This window comes from Lycium ferocissimum, chromosome 8 (assembly GCF_029784015.1).
Source record: "Lycium ferocissimum isolate CSIRO_LF1 chromosome 8, AGI_CSIRO_Lferr_CH_V1, whole genome shotgun sequence".
NCBI classification, from domain to species: Eukaryota; Viridiplantae; Streptophyta; class Magnoliopsida; order Solanales; family Solanaceae; genus Lycium; species Lycium ferocissimum.
Genome location: NC_081349.1, coordinates 51,093,782 through 51,116,715, shown reverse-complemented (window position 1 = coordinate 51,116,715; position 22,934 = coordinate 51,093,782). Strand labels below are relative to the sequence as shown.

Genomic DNA, 22,934 nt, shown 5'->3' with positions numbered 1-22,934 from the left:
TAAGAAGCTCAGGTTCCCTTTTTTATATGAATTTAGGATAATATTCGACCATAATGATTTATAGATCAACTCGAAAATTCATGAAAATCTCATCTCTCCAATCGACACCAACAAATTGTCTATTTCAAGTTCAAAATTTCGATTTCAAGAGTTAGTTGCATCCTTTGGATTCCATGATGAAATAAATGGAATGATAATGGCATCAATTAACACATCTCTTACACTTTATCACTCTCATCACTATCGTCTGCATCTGACTTTGACATGAGGGCAAGTATAGACTTATACTTGGAGGCTTTGTTTTTAATGACAACCATGGACGTATCCCCTCTGTCGTCCTCATCTTCAGACTCACTGGAGGAGTCCTTTAATGCAGAACGTGCCTGCTTCACTATTTCATCAGCAACTTCTTTTATTCTGAGCCTTTTTTCAAGTAGCTGGTTTCTCCTTGCAGTTCTGTCATGAATATCCTGTTTACTCAGAGAGCACTTTTTACCAAAGTGACCAATTCTACCACACCTATGGTAGATATAGTCACTTCCTCTGGAGTTTCTACTGGAGCTTCAATTCGCCTTCAGGATCCCACCACTTCTTCGGATTAGTTTAATAAATCTTCGTGTGAGATATGCCAGCTCAGATTCATCATCACTTGAGTCTTCAGCCATGATGAAATCGTGCATCTTAGTCTTCCATCACCTATAGTATTATCCATTAAATCTAGGTAGCCTGGTGAAAGACCGTCCTTCTTCCATATTTGGTGGCGCTGCCATTTTACAAATTCTTTCTAGGTATTAACCTTTTAGAAATCACCTGCTCTGATACCAATTGATGTAGGTTATGCGTCCACAAAACAATAAATGAGGGACCTGGTTGTATACCGGTTCTCTTATGTAATGCAGTAAGTAAAGAAAGCACGATTTTACCGTAGAAAACTCTTTGCTCAAGGGATTAAAAACCACGACTTACCTCAATAGGATTTCAACTCCACTACACGAGCAACGTCAGGTTACAACTCTATCATAAGCTAGAAATTAACTCCCACAATCCCTCACCCTTATAATAACGCTTATGCAACCTAGGAACTAACCCCCGTAGTCCCTCCACCCTTGCAATACTTCCGATTGCAAGCACCTCCATTTTGACTAACTCTAGCCAAGGAAACTAATACACCTAGACTAAATCTAGCCTAGTGTACCACTCAAAGTTCTTGTGAAGAAACTCTTCCAACAAGCAACCTTTGAGAATTCAACTAATACAACTAAGCTAACTTTAGCCTAGTGTACCACTCAAAAGCTTATAGAAGCAACCTTGAGAATTTAGAACACCTACAAGTAGCTTCTTTTTGGGAAGAGTAGCTTTACAATTTCAATCACATGAACAAAGACTTACAATAACCTAAAGAACATAGACTAAACTCATATCAGGATCTGGTTCTTCAGCTTGAAAGTAGCTTTGTTCTTGAGAGATTTTGAGAACTTGTATGGAGGAGTTGGTGTGGTGTTAGTGTGATTTGTACGATTTAGATTCGTTCTTAAGTCTACCAAATATGTTTCCATCATGCCGTATATATATATGTGGAGTGGGGTGAAAAAGACCACTTGTTCATTTTGACCTAAAGCATGGGCCAACTCACAAAATGCCGTTTCTTTCGTACAATTCACACTCGCTCTAAAGGCTTTACTATGATACTGTTTTCTACCGATGCATGGTGCAAAAAGGTGAGAGAAAATTAAAGGCATGATATGACTCAATTCTATTTTCCAAATCCAAGATGAAATTTGAAAAGACAATCATCAAAACACGAAGGCACTTGGAACTATCACTATCCAACTAAGCCCTAAAACGCTATACAGACATATAGGAACTTTCAAGTCTTGATTCCTAGTTCATTTACTCCGAATGTTGACTTTGGTCAACTCTTATTTTTTTTCTCAAAGTTTTAGTTTTTGATTTTCTTCTTCAATACGCATCCAGGTGCCTCGAGACACGTGTCAACTGTCCCTGCAAGTTATAATTTGCATGTTGAACTTACAAGAAGTTTCATTCGGGAAAAAGGTTTCAAATACTCAAAAGCATGTTTCGGATAGAGACTTTGCGGACGAATTCGTGTATAAAAAGTTCAAGGGCTTCCAAGACTCTCACATTGAAACATTCATTATTGGGAGTTTCTTTCGGCAGAATCAAAATGTCCTCCTTAATGAACTTTCTATAGACTTAGACTAGTCAAATAGTAAAACATCAAAATGTCCTCCTTAATGAACTTTCTGCAGACTTAGATTAGTCAAATAGTAAAACATCTTCTGTCACGCTATTGTTTAAAATCAATCCCGAAATTTTTTTGCACTTTTCCGCCCAAGTATGTCCTGGGACTAATGCAAAATGACTGTAAGAGACAATATTGCTTGTAGAGCCAACCATAGAGATTATTGCTTCTTTCATATCGGTTTGGACATGAACAACTCAAATTAATAAACTGTGAAGTTTTTAAATCTTCAAACCCAATTATCTTTGACAAAAACATATTTAATAAAACAATGCAGTTTTTATATCTTCAAACCGACTATTAAATGGGAGTAGAAAATTCATAGATTTTAATCTCCAACATCGGGAGTAGAAAACCACAACAGTTTTAATCTCCAAAACAGAAGAGAGATGAACACAAAAATTATACATTTTAATCTCTTAAGCTTGTTAGTATCATGTTTTCGAAATAGTAAATCACAATATACGAAATAATCTGAAAATTTAACAAAAAATATAGAAATATTAATTATTATCCGAGCCAACAAAATCCATCGTGTGTCCTTAAAAATTTTAATCTCAATCCGTCATTTGCCAAAGAGGTGTTGGATTACTTTCTCCCAAGATTGAATGAGTATACCTATTATCGGAATAGCAGTACCTCAAACACCAATAACTTCACGGAACTTGAAGACAGTCACGAACCATACAAAGACTCTACTTTATTTATAAGAAAAAATTTAGAAGAAAATTGACGAAATTCGTATTTATAGTCACGATTTGGAGTTCAAATGGTTTGAAAATACCCATTTGGAAATGGTGCCTTTACGTAAAAGACCATTTATTTTTTGGAAGAATAATGAGTTTATCAATCAATCGAATCATTTGGCCACAGTCGAAGCCGAGCAAGCGACGGTGACAATGCGAGACTTGTCTTCTTCTCAACATTTTAAGACCCAGGAGATGTGCTTTTATATCTAAGACAAAACCTTTCCTCTTTTTACTTAATGAGGGACAAATTTCCCATAAAAAAAAAAAGCTTTGTTCAAATTTTAATTTCCCAACATTTCTCATTCATACCAATCTAAACCCAACAATTTTTATCTTAATAAAGAAAAAGCACACGAATACGAGAGGAAGTAGGCAACAAATCGTATGAGAGATGCACCACGTGCTGCCTATGTTTTGCCAGATTGTCAACATGAAATCTAGCAATAACGTTTTCTATGAAATCGTTAATATATAGTATATGACTCACGGTAAGGAAACGAAGATGAATAAATCGAAACAAAGTCAGAATTATTGAAACCACAACAATCAAAACTAGGGAAAATTTTATCCGGATTGCGTGGATATCCATTTAAATACCCGATTTGGTCTAGTTTTTCTTTGGACATACATATACTAGAAAGAATATTTATCCCAAAGCCCCCACCACCCACTAGCAAACTCTTATTTACCCTCTATTTGTCTTTTGTTTCTCTCTCGAAGATTTTTTTAATTTTTTTTCGCAAAAATCCGATTTGGTCTAGTTTTTTTAATGACGGTAATTTTCTACTAATTGAAGTTCTCGGTTCGAGCAAGGTTTTTCTCTTCTTTTTAGTATATTGGAGAAAGTACGGTAACTTCTAATCATTCTCAACTTGTGCTTTGAATTTCTCAACTTGGGATTCGAATCTGGAAATTTCACATGTTTTGTGCCCTAATTTCATCGATATTGGTTGTTATTGTTGTATTGCTATTGAAATTCGTGTTTAGCCTAGTATCTTTGAAGGATTGTTATAGTTGATTAGTTGTAGGCCATTTCCGTGGTTTACAATCGTATTTGAGATTGTGTGTTGGTGAAGTATCCCCGTTTGGCAATGGCTCTTGAACCAACTATGACTACGGTCAATGCGACTAGTGAAACCTCGACTACTACTTCCTCTTCCACGATTGACTCTTCCCATCCACTGTATGTGCACCCTTCTGATAATCCTAGAATTTTTCTAGTGCCAGTCCCTTTCTCAGGTTCTGGATATGTTTCCTGGAAGAGAAATGTCCTTATTGCCCTTTCTGTAAAAAAAAGGTTGGCTTAGTGAATGGTAGAATTTCCCAACCTAGTCCAGAATCTCCTTTGTATGATTATTGGGTGAGGTGCAATGACATGGTGTTTGCGTGGCTTAGAAACTCCCTATCTAAGGACATTGCTGAAAGTGTCGTCCATTGTGAAACTGCTAGGAAAATTTGGAAGGATATAAAATAAAGGTATGGTCAGTCAAATGCTAGTAGATATTATCAAATCCAAAGGAAAATTAGGGATTTTACTCAGGGTACATCTGACATTGCTAGTTATTACACTGGGCTTAGAATCCTCTGGGATGAGTTGAAAACTGCATCTTTTGGTCCTTCTTGTACTTGTGGTGAGAAGCCACAGTGCAATGAGGGCCAGAAGCTCATTCACTTCTTGACTGGTCTAAATGATGTGTATTCCAATGTGAGATGCAACATTGTTATGATGTCACCTGTACCAACTCTTGGTAAAGCATACTCTATGCTTCTTCATGATAAGAATTAGAGGGAAATGCAACCTACAGGTTACCATTTATCATCAGAATCTACTTCCTTCTATGATAAAGCCCTTCCAGTTATGCTTCTAGTTCAAATGCTTCTCCTGCACTATATTATGGTTCTTCTTCAGGAAACAGATCAATAACTCAAAGGGTCAACTTTGATCCCAAGAATTCCAACCTGTTCTGTAAGTATTGCAAGAGGCCTGGGCATGTTATGGAAAAATGCTACAGACTCTATGGCTTCTCTGCTGACTTTAAATTCATAAAGGGAAAGAAGTTAGCAACTTGTGTCTAAATTGAAAAACCCAAGACTGATTCTGTTGAAGTAGGTGGTTTTTCTATGGATCCAGGTCATGGTTTTAGCAAAGAACAGTATCAACATCTTACGTCTCTTTTCAAGCAGTCTAACCTCTCCAATGGTCTAGTATTTTCTGCTGGTTCCTCTGCCAGTGCTATGGGGGAATTTACAGGGATGCTTTGCAGTTTTGATATTTATACTATTACTTTAGGTCGTGCTTCATAGTTGAATGAAAATTCTTGGATCTTAGACTCAGGAGCAACCAACTACATGACACCTCACAAAACTCTTCTACACAATATCCATCCTTTACGTTTTCCATACCTTGTAACCCTTCCAAATGGATACAAGGTAAAGGTCAATTGCACTGGTTCTCTACACCTTTGCAATGACCTTGTTTTAGCCAATGTTCTGCTTATCCCTTCTTTTCAATTTAACTTGATTTCTGTACCTCAACTTGTTGACAAGCTTCACTGTTCAGCCTTGTTGAACAATATTTCTTGCTCTATACAGGCCCCTTCTCTGAAGAGGCCATTGGAGATTGGTAGGGCAAGCAATGGACTCTATGTCATTGACTTAACTTTCACTTGTGGATTGTATCTTCCTTCTCTAAATACCATATCTGCTTCTAGTTCTTTTACAAAATGTGATTACAGTGCTTCCAATACTACTTGTAATCCTATTGTTCCTATTAATAAAGTAGATCTATTTTGACATCAAAGATTGGGGCACATGCCTTTTCATAGAATGAAATCTATTTCTTGTTTGTCAGATAAATTGTCTAATAACCAATCTTTCATTTGCAATGTTTGCCCTCTGGCTAGTCAGCAGAGATACCCTTCAATGATAGTTCAATCAAAACTACTCTCCCTCTTCAGCTTATTCATGTTGATTTATGGGGTCCTTATCACACTAAAACATACAGTGGTCTTAGATATTTCCTAACAATTGTTGATGATTTCTCTAGAGCCACCTGGACTCATTTATTATCTTGCAAAGGTAATGCTTTCTCTATCATTAAGTCATTTGTTCTGATGGTGAAGACTCACTTTCATGCCTCCATTCAAATAGTGAGGTCTAACAATGCATTTGAGCTTGGGTCCAGCTCATTAGCATCCTCATTTTTTGTTCAATTTGACATTGTTCACCAAACCACCATCCCTCACACACCCCAACATAATGGGGTTGTTGAAAGAAAACACTAACATATTGTAGAAACCTCTAGAACCCTTTTGTTTCAACCCAAGCTTCCTGTCAAATACTGGGGTGAATGTGTTCTCACTTCTACCTATCTCCTTAATAGATTTCCCTCAACTGATTTGAACAATTTAACACCTTTTGAAAAACTTCATGGTCATCCTCTTCTTTTTTCTCATCTAAAAACTTTTGGTTCTCTTTGTTTTGCCACCTTACCAAAGGTTAGCAGTGACAAATTTCAACCAAGAGCCTCTCGATGTGTGTTTCTGGGGTATCCTTTACGGAAGAAGGGGTACAAACTGTTAAGATTAGAGAACTATTCCATATTATTTTCCAGAGATGTTGTTTTCCATGAATCTTCTTTTCCATATCACTTTTCTTCTCCTACTCCTGCTTTTCCAACCGTGTTTTCTCCACATTTTGAAAATGATTCTATAGCTTATGTTCCCATTCAGCCTTTTAGCTCTTCTTCTTCTCCCTTTCTTTCTTCACCTTTATCCCAACTCTTCTTATCTCCTCCATCATCTACCTCATCACCACCACTTCCTCCTCCTCCACCACCTTTTCTTCCTCTTGTCACTACACTACCTACTAGACAATCGTCTAGAGGATCTCACAGACCCAAGTATCTTGATTATTTCATTTAGTTACTCGTTCACCCTGTCCCTTCTCATCTACTTCCAAGTCATCTTCAACTGATGTTCACTTTCTAGAGACCCAAAGACTATCGTAAGCTTACCATCCCGAATGGCGGTGAGGAATTGTTGAAAAAGAGTTCCGCACACTTTCGATGCAAATCGGATACGGGGACATTGTCCCATTGCTTGATGGTAAAAAGGCTATTCCTTCAAAATGGGTTTACAAAATAAAACAAAGATCTGATGGTTCTATTGAGAGATTCAAAGCTAGATTAGTTATTAGGGGATTCTCAAAAAGAAGGTGTGGATTATAATGAAACTTTCAGTCCAGATTCCTACCATCAAATGTCTTCTCACTCTTGCCATCAAACATAACTGGACTGTCGACCAACTTGATGTTAATAATGCCTTTCTTCATGGTGATCTCCACGAAGAAGTATACATGAAGATTCCACTTGGATTGTCTGTTCCTTCTCCTACTAGTGTTCCTTTAACTTGCAAGCTAAAGAAGTCACTTTATGGTCTTAAGTAAGCCTCCAGACAATGGTTTGCTAAACTTTCCTCCTCTTTGGAATCCAGAAGGTACATTTCTAGCAAGAATGACTCTTTTCTCTTCACTAAAGTTTCTGGTCCTTCCATTGTCATTTTGGGTGTGTACATTGATGATATCCTATTGGCTAGGAACAATGAAACTGATATACTTGATCCAAATCATTCCTGGACTGTCAGTTCAAGATCAAGGACTTTGGTTCAGTCCATTACTTCTTTGGTCTGGAAGTCACTAAGGTCTCGCAAGGCTTTATTATCAACCAACATAATTATACAACTGATGTTCTCACTGAGTTTCATTGTTTGGATGTTAAACCTATCCTTACACCTCTTGATCCGCATCAAAAGTTATTAGTTGCTTCTGGTGATGCACTTCCTGATCGGTGTTTGTATGGAAGGCTTGTTGGCAAGCTGAATTTTCTGCAACACACAAGACCATATATTTCTTATTCTGTTCAACACCTTAGCCAGTTTCTGGTTTCTCCCAAGGTGCCACACATGCTTGCAGGGCTTCATGTCCTTAGATACTTATTGAATGATCCTGCTCAAGGTATTTTGCTGAACAATTCCACTGATATGTCCTTACAAGCATACTCTGATTCGTATTGGGCTGCTTGCCCATTGTCTAGAAGATCATTCACTGGATTTTTAGTTCTTCTTGGTGGTACCCCCATTTCTTGGAAGTCCAAAAAGCAGCCTACTGTTTCCTTATCATCAGCTGAGGCATAATAGAAAGCAATGCACAAAGTGGTTGTAGAGATAGTTTGGCTTGGTCGTTTGTTGGGTGATATGGGTCGTGTTGTGCATTCCACTGTGCTAATTTATTGTGACAGCCAAGCAACACTTGATATCGCTAGAAATCCTGTTTTCCATGAGCGTACTAAACATATCGAAATAGATTGTCACTATGTTATAGACATACTTTCTTCTTGTTACATTTCTCTTCATCTTCTGATCTGATGTATTCATTAAATCTCTCACTAGTGTTCCTCATCATCGTCTGATGTGCAAGCTGGGTGTGCACTCACCTTCCAGCTTGGGGGGGGGGGTGATAGAGTTTCTCAATTAAGTGTTGATCCGGGCTGATTCTGTATTGGGCCTTTTGTTATTGGGCCTCATTTTATTCATTTAGTTCTGGGACCCGGCCTATGTCTGGGAAATGCAAATGTAGATAAAAGTCATTGTATTCCGTTCTTTTCTAATTAATGAAAATATCAAACCCTTATTTACCCTCTTTGTCTTTGTTTCTCTCTCACCGACTTAGTCAATTGGGGTTCAAATTCATTTCTTCCGCATCAGTTTTGTATGTTTACAGATACATTGTTTACCGTAAGTGTATAATATTCGTATAACGTTGTTTAATGTTTTATACCACGTTTTAAGCATTATTGTGAAAAATAAAAATCAGTTATTTGAATGTAAACTCAAAATATGACTAAGCGTAATATATTATGTTGGGTTGTATATTCTTCTTGTAATTATCCCTTGAAACTATTGACATGTTCCTTGATAACTGTTTGGATGGGCTTAAAAAAGCGATTATAAATCGCTTTAGATAAATGCTAAGCCAAACGCTAGATAATTATTTTTTTCGCTTATTTTAAGACAAAAATGACTTTTTTAAGTTTCGGATAAATTAAACACTCAAAAAATTTAAAAATGTTTTGATTAACTTATAAGCCAATCCAAACGGGCTCACGTATAGTTGTGTTATTACTTGCCCAGTTTATCCAAGCTATTCATATCTGTCAAGGGCAGAAATTTTCTTGGATAAGCGTTACGACACGTCTAGTATACTTCTACATGCTAAACTGTTCCATCTTCACCCGAAACACATGTAACACGAATTTAACTGAATCTACTATTTATAGGTCGAATTATGCATATACTCCGTATGTGTCAATAACATTTTCAAAATATTATATATAAAAAGTTTAATCATATTTTAATCTCACATCAACTTTAAGAGGTTATTTGGTTTTAAGGCAAGTATGTTGGGATTAGTTATCGTCATATCATCTTTATTGATTATTTGTTTTTTTTAATTAAAAATAATATGCATTGTATAACTTTTAAGAAGAAGTTATTTGTTTATAAATATACCCTTCCCCTTATTTAGTACTCCAGGATAAGGGTTTGACGAACCTCAAGGAAAATTTCTGTCATTTTCATTGTTCTATGCAGGGATAACAAGTCCTTGTACTATTATTATACCATCCGACAGAGATAGCTTATTCCTATACTATTTTTAATTCTGATGTAACTTATCCCAAAATTAATAAGCACACAAGAAATAAAACAATACTAAATTTGTATTTAGAATTATTTATGCCTATTGATCGTACAAACGACCCCCTAAGTTTTGAATTTGCTTTTGGAACGATTATCCACGGCTAACGCCAAAATACTCGTGAAAGACTTGCACATTGATTGGTTTATGTTGCGTGCTTGTTTTTGCGTCTTGAATGCAATGAAAACCACAAGCCAAAGCTCCTTAGCAGCACATCGATAACAAAACTTGCACCCATTTCCACGAGACTGAATTTTCTCTCAAATTATTTTTCTTTTTTGGTAAATAATAATATTAGTTTATGCTGTCTGAAAAGAATGACAAATAATTTTTAAAATTAGCCTATCGTAAATAGCCGATAAATTTTAAGTGTTGAAATGAATTTATAAATAATAAGTTACATGTTTGGATAGAAATATTGAAAATGATAATACAGAGTTAATATGTATGGTAAAAAGGTGTTAATAAGTTGTTTTTTTTTAAATTAAAATGATAATAAATTTAAAAGTATTTTTGTAAAGAAAAGGTGAACAACGAATACAAAGTAAAGAGAAAGATTGACATTTTATATTGAAATAGATTTTGAGAACTAAAGAAAATATTAAGGATAAAATAATTTAAAATTTGGCCAATCAAAATTGCTTATAAGCTGAATAATTATAAAGTGTGATTACTAACTTATGACTTTTGGTTGAGTTTGACTTATAAATTTAACTCAATAAGAAGTTCAAGTGTTTACAAACACATACAATAAATTATTTTAACTAACTTATAAGCTTAGCAAAATACCCGTTAATTTAGTGAAATAGAAGATTATTTTTTCACGAATAATTTCTTCCATGAATTAAATTCACAAAACATAAAATAATTGGAAGAGATGTACAAAACCATTCTTGTACACGTGTCGCCTTAATCTTCATTCCAATACCAAAAATCCTTTCACTTAAATTTTACCACCCCAGAATCTCTTTAAAATAGATCCTAATATGTTCAGTTCACTTTTTTTTTTTTTTTTGGTTGGCATAGCGTTCAGCCTTTCACTTCGAAAAAAAACTTTTGACACATTTTATGTCGCAAACAAAAAAGGAAGGCTAAAATACCATCACACAAACAACCCATGTGCAAAGAAACTCTCGCCGCCGCCGCCGCCGCCACCACCACCGGTGGCAGATTCAGGATTTTATTTCAGTAAGTTCGAAGAAAACAACAAAAGCTAAATATAAAAAATAATGCTATCAATAGAAATCGAACCTAGGACGCTAGAGACAATTTTGAACACCCTAAACCGCTTGGGCTAACCTTTTACATTTGTTCAAAGTATTCAAAATTTAATATATATACATAAACACAGAATCCCTCCAATACCAAAATCCCTCGCTTCAAATTCACCACGAATCTATCTTTCAAATGACAAAGCATACTAATACAAGTCCAGTTCACTTCATATATCTCCTTAACATTAACATTTCTGACACAAACAAAAACAGTCCACAAAATTACTCACTTTAATTCAACAACACAAACAAACATGGGAAAAGATACCTTCAAGCTAGTTGGATTAAAGAATTTCACACATATCAATCCCCGTTCAGATTTCTTCTCCGTTAAATGTTTCCATCACATTGAATTTTGGTGTGGCGATGCTACAAATAAATTGGAAAAGATTTTTGAGAATCAAAAAATAATTACGGATAAATATCTTGAAACTTGGTCGACCAAAATTACTTATTAAAATTATTTATAAGATGAAAAGTCATATGTTGGGATCACCAAATTATGATTTTTGACTGGGTATGATGTATTAGTACTTAATTTAATAAGCAGTTTGAGTGTTTATCAAATGTGTCGAATAAATCAATTTAATCAACCTGTAAGCATAGACAAACACCCACTTATGTATCGAAAAGATACTATCATTTTTGCCGTATAATTTCCTCCTTGAAAAAAGTTTATTTTCTTTCTTGAATTAATTAATTCCACAAAACATAAATGATATGGAAGAGACACATGAAACCTGATCTTGTACACTTCTTGTTAACTCTATCTTCATTGCAATACCAAAATCCTTCACTTCAAATTCACCACACCAGAATCTATGAGAGTAGGTTCAAAATAGTCCCTTAATTATGCACTTAACGATTTTGGTCCTTTAAGTTTGCCACATGTTAACAAAAATGGCCCCTTAACTATGAGAGTTGGTTAAAAATAGTCTCTTATGTATGCACTTAACAATTTTGATCCTTTAAGTTCGCTAAAAGTTAACACTTTTGGTCTTCGACAAAATATTCATCGAACTCTGTTTGTTAGATTTGATGAGAACTCTGGCAAAAAATTAGTGAGAACTCACATTTAGAGGTACACATAACTAAAGAAAAAATCAAATACCTTGAGAGAAAACCGACAGACGTTAGTCCGTTATAGGAAAAAAAATAAGGAAAAAAACAACAAACTTGATAATGTCAGAAAATAGTGTCTCCAAACACAAAGACCGACAGACTCTGTCCATTAAAACCGACGGAGTCCATCGGCTAAGTAAAATACATCAGACTTTAGAAATAAATTAAAAATAGCAAAAACTACAAAAGTTGTCACTACTAAAAACAAGCGGAAAAATAATGGACGAAAACCGATGGAAAAAATCGAGGGACACTATTTTTTAATTTTATTGTTGTTTTTTACGAAAACCAACAGACATCCGTCGGTTATATTAAGGAAAAATGCGCGGGAACTATTTTTTTAAAATAGAATCACTACAATGGCAGTATTTATTTTTATATTGGGTTTTCAATAAAAACAAGTCTAGTGTACTTTACTTAGCCAATGGACTCCATCAGTTTTAATAGACCGAGTCCATCGGCCTTTGTGTTCCGAGACACTATTTTCTGACATTATCAAGTTTGTAAGTTTTTTGCGGTTTTTTCCTATAACCGACTAACGACCGTTGGTTTTGTCTCGAGGTATTTGGCCGTTTCTTTAATAATGTGTACCTCTAATGTGATTTCTCGCTAGTTTTTTCCTCTTTTTTTCATAGTTCTCGTCAAATCTAACACACAGAGTTCTGATGAATATTTTGTCGGAGACTAAAAGTGTTAACGCTTGACGAACTTAAAGGACCAAAACTGTTAAGTGCATTCTTTAGGGACTATTTTTAACCAACCTCCCCAGTTAAGAGACCATTTTTGTTAACATGTGACAAACTTAAAGGACCAAAGCCGTTAAGTGCATAGTTAAGGGACCATTTATGTCCTTTTCTCCTATTTAATCTCATAAACTAGTCCAATTCACTTCATATATCCCCTTAACCGCATTTCTGACACAAACAGAAAACAGTCCACCAAATTACTCACTTTAATTAAACAACAAAAACATTGGAAAAGATACCTTCAAGCTTGTTGGATTAAAGAATTTCACACGTACCAATCCCCGTTCAGATTTCTTCTCCGTTAAACGTTTCCATGACATGGAATTTTGGTGTGGCGATGCTAAAATACATTAGAAAAGATTTTTGAGAATTAAAAAACAATTAAGGATAAAATACTTTGAAACTTGGTCGACCAAAATTACCTATAAAAATTATTTATAAGATGAAAAGTCATAAGTTGGGATCACCAAATTATGATTTTTGACTGAGTATGGTGTATTAATACTTAATTTAATAAGCAGTTCGAGTGTTTATCAAACGCGTCAAATAAATCAATTTAATTAATCTGTAAGCTTAGCCAAACACCCACTTATGTATCAGAAAGATAACTATCGTTTTTGCCCTATAATTTCCTCCTTGAAAAAAGTTTATTTTCTTTCTTTAATTAATTAAATCCACAAAACATAAATGATATGGAAGAGAAGTATGAAACCTCTCTTGTACAGCTGTTGTTAACTCTATCTTCATTCCAATACCAAAATCCTTCACTTCAAATGCACCACACCAGAATCTATTTAATCGACCTTAACTATGAGAGTATGTTCAAAATAGTTCCTTAACTATGTACTTAACGGTTTTTGTCCTTCATGTTTGCCACATGCTAACAAAAATGGTCCCTTAACTATGAGAGTTGGTTAAAAATAGTCCCTTATGTATGCACTTAACAATTTGGATCCTTTAAGTTCGCCAAAAGTTAAGCTTTTGGTCTCCGACAAAATATTCATCGAACTTTGTTTGTTAGATTTGATGTGAACTATGAAAAAAAAAATATATTAGCGAGAACTCACATTTAGAGGTACACATTACTAAAGAAAAGGCCAAATATCTCGGGACAAAACCAACCGGCGTTATAGGAAAAAACCAAGAAAAAAACCAACAGAAATGTTAGAAAATAGTGACTCGAGACACAAAGATCGATGGGTTCTGTCGATTAAAACCATGAGGAAGTCCATCGGCTAAGTAAAATGGACCAGACTTTAGAAATAAATTAGAAATAGCAGAAACTACAAAAGTTGTCACTACTACAAACAAGCGGAAAAAGATGGACGGAAACCGATGGATAAAATTGAGGGACACTATTTTTTAATTTTTTTTTTTTAACGAAAACCAACGGACGTCCGTCAGTTATTTTAAGGAAAATGCGCGGAAGCTATTTTTTTAAAAAAAATAACAGAATCACTACAATGGCAGTATTTGTTTTTATACTTGAATTTCAGTAATAACGAGTCTAGTGTATTTTACTTAGCTGATGGACTCCGTCGGTTTTAATCGACTGAGTCCGTCGGTGTTTGTGTTCCGAGACAGTATTTTCTGACATTATCAAATCTGTAAGTTTTTTTGCGTTTTTTCCTATAACCGACTGACGTCCGTCGTTTTTGTCCTGAGGTATTTGGCCACTTCTTTAATAATGTACCTCTAATGTGATTTCTCGCTAATTTTTTCCTCTTTTGTTCATTGTTATTGTCAAATCTAATACAAAGAGTTCTGATGAATATTTTGTCGGAGACTAAAAGTGTTAACGTTTGGCGAACTTAAAGGACCAAAACTGTTAAGAGCATACTTAAAGGACTATTTTTAACCAACCTCCTCATAGTTAAGGGAGCATTTTTGTTAACATGTGGCAAACTTAAAGGACCAAAACCGTTAAGTGCAAAGCTAAGGGACTATTTTGAACCTATTCTCATAGTTAAGGGACCATTTATGTCCCTTTCTCCTATTTAATCTCATATACCAGTCTTCATATATCTCCTTAACATTAACATTTCTGACACAAACAAAAACAGTCCACAAAATTACTCACTTTAATTAAACAACACAAACAAACATGGGAAAAGATACCTTCAAGCTAGCTGGATTAAAGAATTTCACACGTACCAATCCCCGTTCTTCTCCGTTAAACATTTCCATTACATTGAATTATAGCTCGCCGTTTTTCGTGGTCTCTCGGCATTCCAATTGCAGCTAAATCTGACCTTTCTACTAGTAACTCTGTTCATGCTTCTTATCTCCTCCGTCCCGTTTTCGACATGCTCCAATTCCTCTTCACTGCTCCTTATTCGCCGTCTATTTCAATCCGTCATCTGCAGTTATCCAGAGTTTCTCTAATTCTACTCATAGATAGGTAGAAGAGGTGTCAAATAGGCTGGTCAAAACAGGCTAAGATGCGGGTGATAACCGCCTAATGCTTATTAAGTATTTGCGGGTGATAACCTCCTAATGCTTATTAAGTTTTAGTAATTGTTTTACTTGTTCTTATTTTATTTTTTAGGACTCATTTGGCCATGAGAATTATTCACTTTACTTTAAAATCAGCAGCGATTGGCCATGAAAATTCTAGCTACAACTTGAAGTTGTATTTGAAATTTGAAAAACGCTAAAATCTTTATTTTTATTTTTTTCACTTTCAGTATATTCAAACAAATAGATATTCTTTGCAAAATTATAACCAAACACAACTTCATTTTCAACTCCAATTTCAAAAGTTTCAAATAAAGTGAAAAATATTTAACTTCTATGGCTAAACGCCTACTCAGTTCCTTGTAAAATTATTATTTTTTATTATTACGACTACATATATAACATATCAAATAAAAAATAATTTTTTATAATATTTTCCCAGATTCCTCATAAGTCAATTTGGTCTATACATCACCCTACTTTTTGATGGGCTGCAATGAGTTGAGCCAGTAAATGGACGAGTCAATAACTGTACATACTTGGAAGGGTTGAACAGAATATGTTTTCATGGGCTAATTTTGACACGTCTACTCATAGGGATTTCACAACAAAGAACGGATTAGGTGTCTATGCCATTGCGTTGGAAGTAGAGAATGCCTACGCGGCGTTCTCCGCTAGTGTTTCGCGTGGGGTGAAACCTCATTTTGAACCTGTGACAATTGACGAACTCGTGGCAGTGGCTGAAGTTCACCTATATGGCGACGTCGTTTTGCGGTTTGTAAGCTATCTTAAAGATGCGGACAACCTCGTTTTCCTCCCAGGTTTGGTGAATTTATCTTATCTGACACTCCCACACACCCCTAACGTGTTCTCTCACTTTTATTACTTCCCATTCCAAATTATCTATCCCTTTTTTATTTTATTTTTTATTTTACAACCCTTAACAAATATATTAGGGCCTGCTTGGAAAGCCACCTAGGTAATTGGAATTGGGTCTAATTACACAGTTTGACCTATTTGTTTGATCAAGTAATTGCACAGTTACATGGGAATTGGGTGTAATTACACTCCCCAATTTTCAAAGGGTGGGGCCGAGGGTTGAGAATTGGGTGTAAAATTACAGGGTTTCTTTTTTTGTTTATTTTAATTTATTTTTTATTTTTTATTTTTATTATTTTAATTTCTTTTTTATTTTTTAAAATGTATTTTTCTTTTTATATTATTTATTTTTCATTTCCTTTCTTCTCATTCCCAACCTTTACTTCTTGTGGTTCCATGTAATTGCTCGTATTTTTTTAATTCATTTAGCATAACCGTGTTATTATTCTAATTTTTGAAACTACACCTCTTATCATTGGAAAGAATGAGTCATTAACAAACTTGGCATATAACGAGTGACGTTATTAAAGTAGAATTTCATTATGAATGAGGCTATAGACTTATATTTTCCTTTTCTATTGAATTATTTACTTAAGTTACGTTAGGACTTACTTATATAATATTGGAATTTGACATAAGAGTATTATGTTAAACCTTTTTCTTTTGGATTTTGAATTTAGGTTATATTTTCAATTTTAAGTTATTTGCTTTCACATTGCATGTTGTTTATTTTTCACTTATATTTGATGGATTTTTTGTGTCAAACATTTGAATAATGTTATGACATTATATTTCTAAATATTATTTTTTTGTCAAACATCCAATCCATGACATTCTCACAAAAAAAAAAGTCTTCTTTTTAAATTTTATAATTAATTCAAATTCAATTATTAATTTGAAAAATATATATCAATTTATTTTTACAATATTAGTTACAAATATATGATTATCAATTGATATATTTTCAAGAAAAAATGTGTTATTAAATAACTAATTTAATATCATTTATAAAGGCAAATATTTTTAAATATTAACATTAAATTTTTTTATAATTAAATTTTATTTTTAAATATTTAACTGTGTAATTACGCTTGTGCAACCAAATAACACACTTGTAATTACATATAATCGTAATTATGGTATGACAAACAAACAGGTCGATGTAATTACCCTACTATGTAATTACTAGGATGTGTAATTACTACCCTAGTAATTACACCAATTCCAATTACCAGGTGGCTTTCCAAACAAGCCCTTAGGAGTGTATTTGACTAATTTTACTCTTATTCGTATAACTTATAATCTCTTTCCATTAATGTTTGCTCTATTAATATGTCATTTCCTGACAAAATTCTATTAAGAGTGAAATGGGGAAAAATAATTATTGTGCCTTGAACTTCTAAAAAGAATGATAAATAATTTGAGACAACTATTTTTAGTAACCATGACAAATAATTTGAGATGCAGGGAGAGATAAATATCACCTTAGCAAAAATCAGCCCATTAAAAAAATTAATAAATACAATGTGAAGTTTACTAAACTACCCTATTTATTAGATGTTTTTTGAGGATTGAGCAATATTAAAGAGGACAACGCGAAGGGCATAGTTGAAAACATTTGCGAATTTTTATTTTGAATTCCTAAGGTGGGCATGAGAATTTTTCACTTTTTTCCGGAAATATTTTTCACGTTTTTTTTTTAAAAAACTAGCATTTGGCCACGAGAATTTCAAATACAATTTGTATTTGGATTAGGAGAACACCTAAAACCATATTTTCACTTTCATTACGTTCAAACAACCAAATAATCTTTGCAAAAACCATAACCAAACACAACTCCATCTTCAACTCCAACTTTAAAATTCCAAATAAAGTGATTTTTTTTTTTGTTTTCATGGCCAAACACCTACTAATTTTGGGACTGAGGGAGTATTAGATATGGAGTTTGAAGAAAAAAAATCGGGTATTCCTTTGGTCCTAATTTATCCTGTCATTCTCATTTCGAGAGTCAAAGGAGTTTCCCTTGATGGAGATTTATTCATTAGCTAAATTTTTAATAGTTTCGACTTATAATTTATTTATTTATTTTTCCTTTCGAAATATATACTCCCTCCGTCCCAAAACATTGTCCTCTTTTGATTTGACACAAAGTTTAAGAAATAAAGGAAAACTTTTGAAATGTGTGGTCCAAAACAAGCTTTAGATATTTGTGTGGCTGTAAATCATCTCAGAAAGTTTGTTTACCCTCAAAAGAGAGCAACAATTGAATTTGTACGCAGTTTAAAGGATATGTGATCAAGCTTGCTAATAAAGATAAAATGAATTGAGAAAACAATAAAGAATTCGATATAAAAAGGAGATAGCCTGTGAATTCGAATGGCAGGTCCGAGTGAGGGACGATTACGCCTCCTTGCTCGAACTAAAAACTAATCCAAGATGAAGCTTTGTAATTATCGAACTATTATATCCGGAGGGAATTGATAGCATAAAAACAGATAAGATGAAGATGATGATTCTGATGCCCTCTGACAGGGCTGATACATATGCTTTTATAGTACTAGTATCCTACTCTAACTAAAAGACACAAACTCCCACATGGGCAAAATGGTTCCTAAAATATCAGGCACGTCCGTTGAAGACGTGATTTTCGATGATAAATCTGTGAAAGATAAACCTTCCACAGATTTGAGCTTATCTTCTCGATCTCGCCTTGAACTTATCTTCTCGGACTCATTTTCTCGGACTCATCCCAAACTTAGCTTTTCGGGCTTATTTTCTCGGACTCATCGTTGATCACACTGCACATCCCTTCGATGAATCGAAGAGAAATTTTCCAAGTACTCGCCGCACACAGATAGTCCCTCCATTTTTCGAAGTAAAGAAATGGAAACGGGAAATGGATTGAACAAACCTCGTTCTCCCTAGGACAGTGCTTCACTACAATCGCGTAACCGACTAACTTGAGTCTGAACATAATTAATGTTGTGCCGATATTTGCTTTGGAAACGTGCATTCACTAGAATCCTTTGACCTTCTGCATTCTACCGTTACTAGAAGTCTTTCCAACTTCAACTTCCTTATCATATAAAGCCATGCTGATGTGGCGTGATTTTACGCCACAATTGATGCTTTCCGGCTGTAAGTTTTACTTGTTTTTAAGCAAGTCTATGTGATTTTACGTGGTTTTTATTGTGTTTCAGGTAATACGAGGTCCCTAGCGCCTAAGTGTGGAAAACAAGCAAAAAAAAAGAAAAAAGTTGATCACTTGGAAATAGCGGAGATTCTGAAATTTTGTTGGAAAATTACTGCGCGTTCGCGCGAGTAATCACGCGTTCGCGCCCACGCGCGCCGTGACTCGCGCGTTCGTGCCAGTAAGTCACGCGTTCGCGCTGAAATAAGAAGGGTTGATGCTGACGTCATCGGAGCGTTCGCACAGAAACATGGCGCGTTCGCGCTGAAGGTTTTCCGGCCCAATCCGAGCAGAACTTGGATTTTGACAATTTTTTCTATTACAGTTCATTTAAAAGCCAACTGCGAAGATTGTAAAAAGGATCTTTGGCATAAAACACAAGTTTGGAGGCAAGGGTTCCTACATAAATATTCTTTATTTTATTTAATCCTTGTTTATGGGAATTTCTTGGTGGCAATTAAGATTGATACTCTTGTTGTGCTTAGTTCTTGATCGATATTATTTTTAATCAAGTAAGTTATTGTTATTTTAATTATTCTTGTTCTTCAACGTTTCTCAAGGGAGTAGCTAACCCTAGGACTCGCCCATTTACTTTGTTTGAAACTCGGAAGAGGAAGAACGGGGTTGGGATAGAATAATTAACATGAATTTGGGGCGTTAACCCTCATCTAATGGAAATTGACCTAGAATAGGCGATACCACTTGTAGCCATATTCGGGTGTTCTTAATGCTCCTAATTGCTTGAGGGATCTTCAATTGGGTAGTCTAGTTAATCTTCGAGAGAAGTTAATTTAGAGTCATTATCCGAGGCTAAATAAAATAAACTTGCTATTATTTATAATTCGTGAAATATATTGGATCGTTACTTGAGAAGTAGTTTCCTTTATTCCATTCTTGTGGCCATTGATCAATTTACTTGCTTTCTAGATTAGAATTTATATTTTCGTATTTTATCAAAACCTTATCAAAAACCACCATTGATGCGTTCGGTCTAGCTATTGTTAGTGATAATTCCTAATGCTTAAATTGCCTACATATTGTTCTCTGTGATTCGACTCCGACCTTGTTGGGTTACTATATTTGACAACGTCCGCGTTATACCATTAATAGGTGTAATTTGAGCGTATCACATGCACAGTATCAATTCTTCACACATTCTGAAAATCTTGGCCTTTCGATTCTTTGCTTAAGATGTCTTTTTCTCCACTATTGTTAACTGACACCGCCCTTCCTCCAAATTCTCCTACACCATCTCTTACTGAATCTTTACCACCACCATCTCCTGTTGAACCTTCTGTCATGAAAGACCTCGAGCTTCAAGCGGCTGAAATCATTCCGGCTGGGTTCAAATTTGAGGATGATTGCAAGATTAGTCATCATTACGACCATGTGAGGCACTTCGAATCCTTTTTCATCGATGCCACAATTTCTAGGGTTCAGAGAGAGTGTGATTTAGATACCAGTGTTGAGATTTCGCCCACTGTGCAGGGGGTGCGGATTAATCACCGCATCCCAGGCCATTCTCTCGTATACACTTACCCATTTGCCATAGGGTTCATGCTTCCGGTTCCTTAGGTGATTGAAGACATGTGCCGACATTATCGGATTTACGTAGGACAAATTGCTCCTCAGATATGGTGACTCGTTTATTGCATCAAGTTCGTAGCTGATATAGTCGGAGTCCCATTTACCTTGGACCATTTAATCTATATTTACATTCCCCGGGTCATCCGTGGGGGCATTATACATTTGATCCCTTGAGAACTCGGCGTGATCGACCCTGAGGATGACTTTGATTAGGAGTGGTTGCATCGGTTCGTCATTATAAGAACGACTCAACTGCAACGTGCCAGTACCGATCCTTTACCAGAGGAGTGGAATTTCGAACCAATTGTTGTTGAACCCGAACTTTTACCCGGTATATTCGAATGGTTAACCACCGTGTTGGGTGCTGCCGAACACGTGGGCTGTTCTCGGAAAGACCTAGGCCTAATTGGATGGAGGGGCAAGAATCATGGTAAATCTCATTCTTTTGCTATCATTTTTTACTATTTTTTGACCTAATTCGTTTCTTCGTGTATCAGGGCTTCCGGTGAAGAAGGCCCCAATGGAAAGGGCTACCAAAGTAAAACTCGATGATACAGCCGAAGGAAGCGCTATTGGTATGGCTAAGGTGTCGAAGAGAAGAGCCACTCTAGAGGCATCAGCCGGTGGTTCAGGAATTGGTGCCAAAGTCAAATCTCGTCGAATTTCTCGAAGAGCATCTACCTGGGAAGGTCCTGCCCCGATCGTGGAGATCGAGGATGATCTCGAAGAGGAAGCCATTGCAACTCCGCATGATGTTCCCCTAGTACGAACACCGGAGAGCTTTCTCGAGGAGATCGCCCGACTTCGGGCAGAGAATGACCGGCTTAAAGCAACTCTATCAAGAAATAGTGACGAGCCCAAAGTTGACGAGGTCTAGAGCTTGGAATTTTAATATTTTGCTTTGTACGGTCAATTTGACCGATGTCAATTCTAGTCGTTTTGTACGGTTGTTTAGACCGATGTTAAATTTTGTTGATTTTTCTTTGTATGGTCGTTCCGAACGATGTTAATTTTTCCTATTCGGATGCTTAATTGAATTGTTTCCTTTCTGAATTGGTTCGTAGCTCGATCTATCTCTTTCGAACTTAATTTTTGATTTTTGCTCGGAGAGCCCATTCAAGCTTAGCTGTTAAGCTGCTCATTGGGAATACGCGAAAAACCCAAACGTCCCATCATGTCACTTTTCTGACACGAGGGACGTGTCGATTCCCGATTGGTCTCTTCGGGGCACGCGTCAGTTACTGACTGGTCGACATGAGGCACGTGCCGATTCGCGACTGGTCGTGTAGGAGGAAACAAATTGGAAACATTTGCCCCCTCTATAAATACTCGACTCAACCCCTCATTTTCCCATTTACGACTCTGCTTCCTCAACCTTCAACTTCTCCCCATATTCAAACCTTTAAATCTTGCTTTAGTTTACCAATAAACTCCAAAAAATTCAAGCACTGACTTCAAATCGTCAACAATTCCCTTGTTTGATCTTCACAATTCTTGCACCCTTTTGTTCGTTCTGTTTGTGTTTCCAAACTTTGTTCGTTCTAAAGCTGATATGTCTACAAGTTCTAGGCCTTCTCGAGAAAATACTCTGGTCGACTCCCCTCGTGCGGTTGGCTCTGCTGCCGATGCAGATACCGAGGCGGTTCCTTATGAACCTCGGGGATGGGATATGAAACCATCGGCATATAACTTTGACTTGGAGTTTGCTCCGGAGAAGCCCCTGTGGGGAGACAATGCAGATCGGGATTATGACGTCAGGTGTTACCCTACGGCTATCACCAAGTCGATTGTGCCACGGAGTACGGGCGATGTGGTGAAATGTCGACGACACCACCACCCCTTTGGTGAGTGGAGATACGGCCCTTTGGAGATCATGATCCCGAGCCCTAATGAAGACATCACTACATACGTGGA

At 35.8% G+C, this 22,934-nt stretch overlaps 1 long non-coding RNA gene across 1 annotated transcript; it reads left to right on the top strand.

Annotated features, from left to right (window-relative positions):
* Positions 1–3,818: 3,818 nt before the first annotated feature.
* On the top strand, positions 3,819–5,955 carry LOC132068714 (uncharacterized). The gene is made up of 2 exons (XR_009417489.1): positions 3,819–3,857; positions 5,605–5,955. It is a non-coding gene; the product is annotated as an uncharacterized LOC132068714 (long non-coding RNA).
* Positions 5,956–22,934: the final 16,979 nt, after the last annotated feature.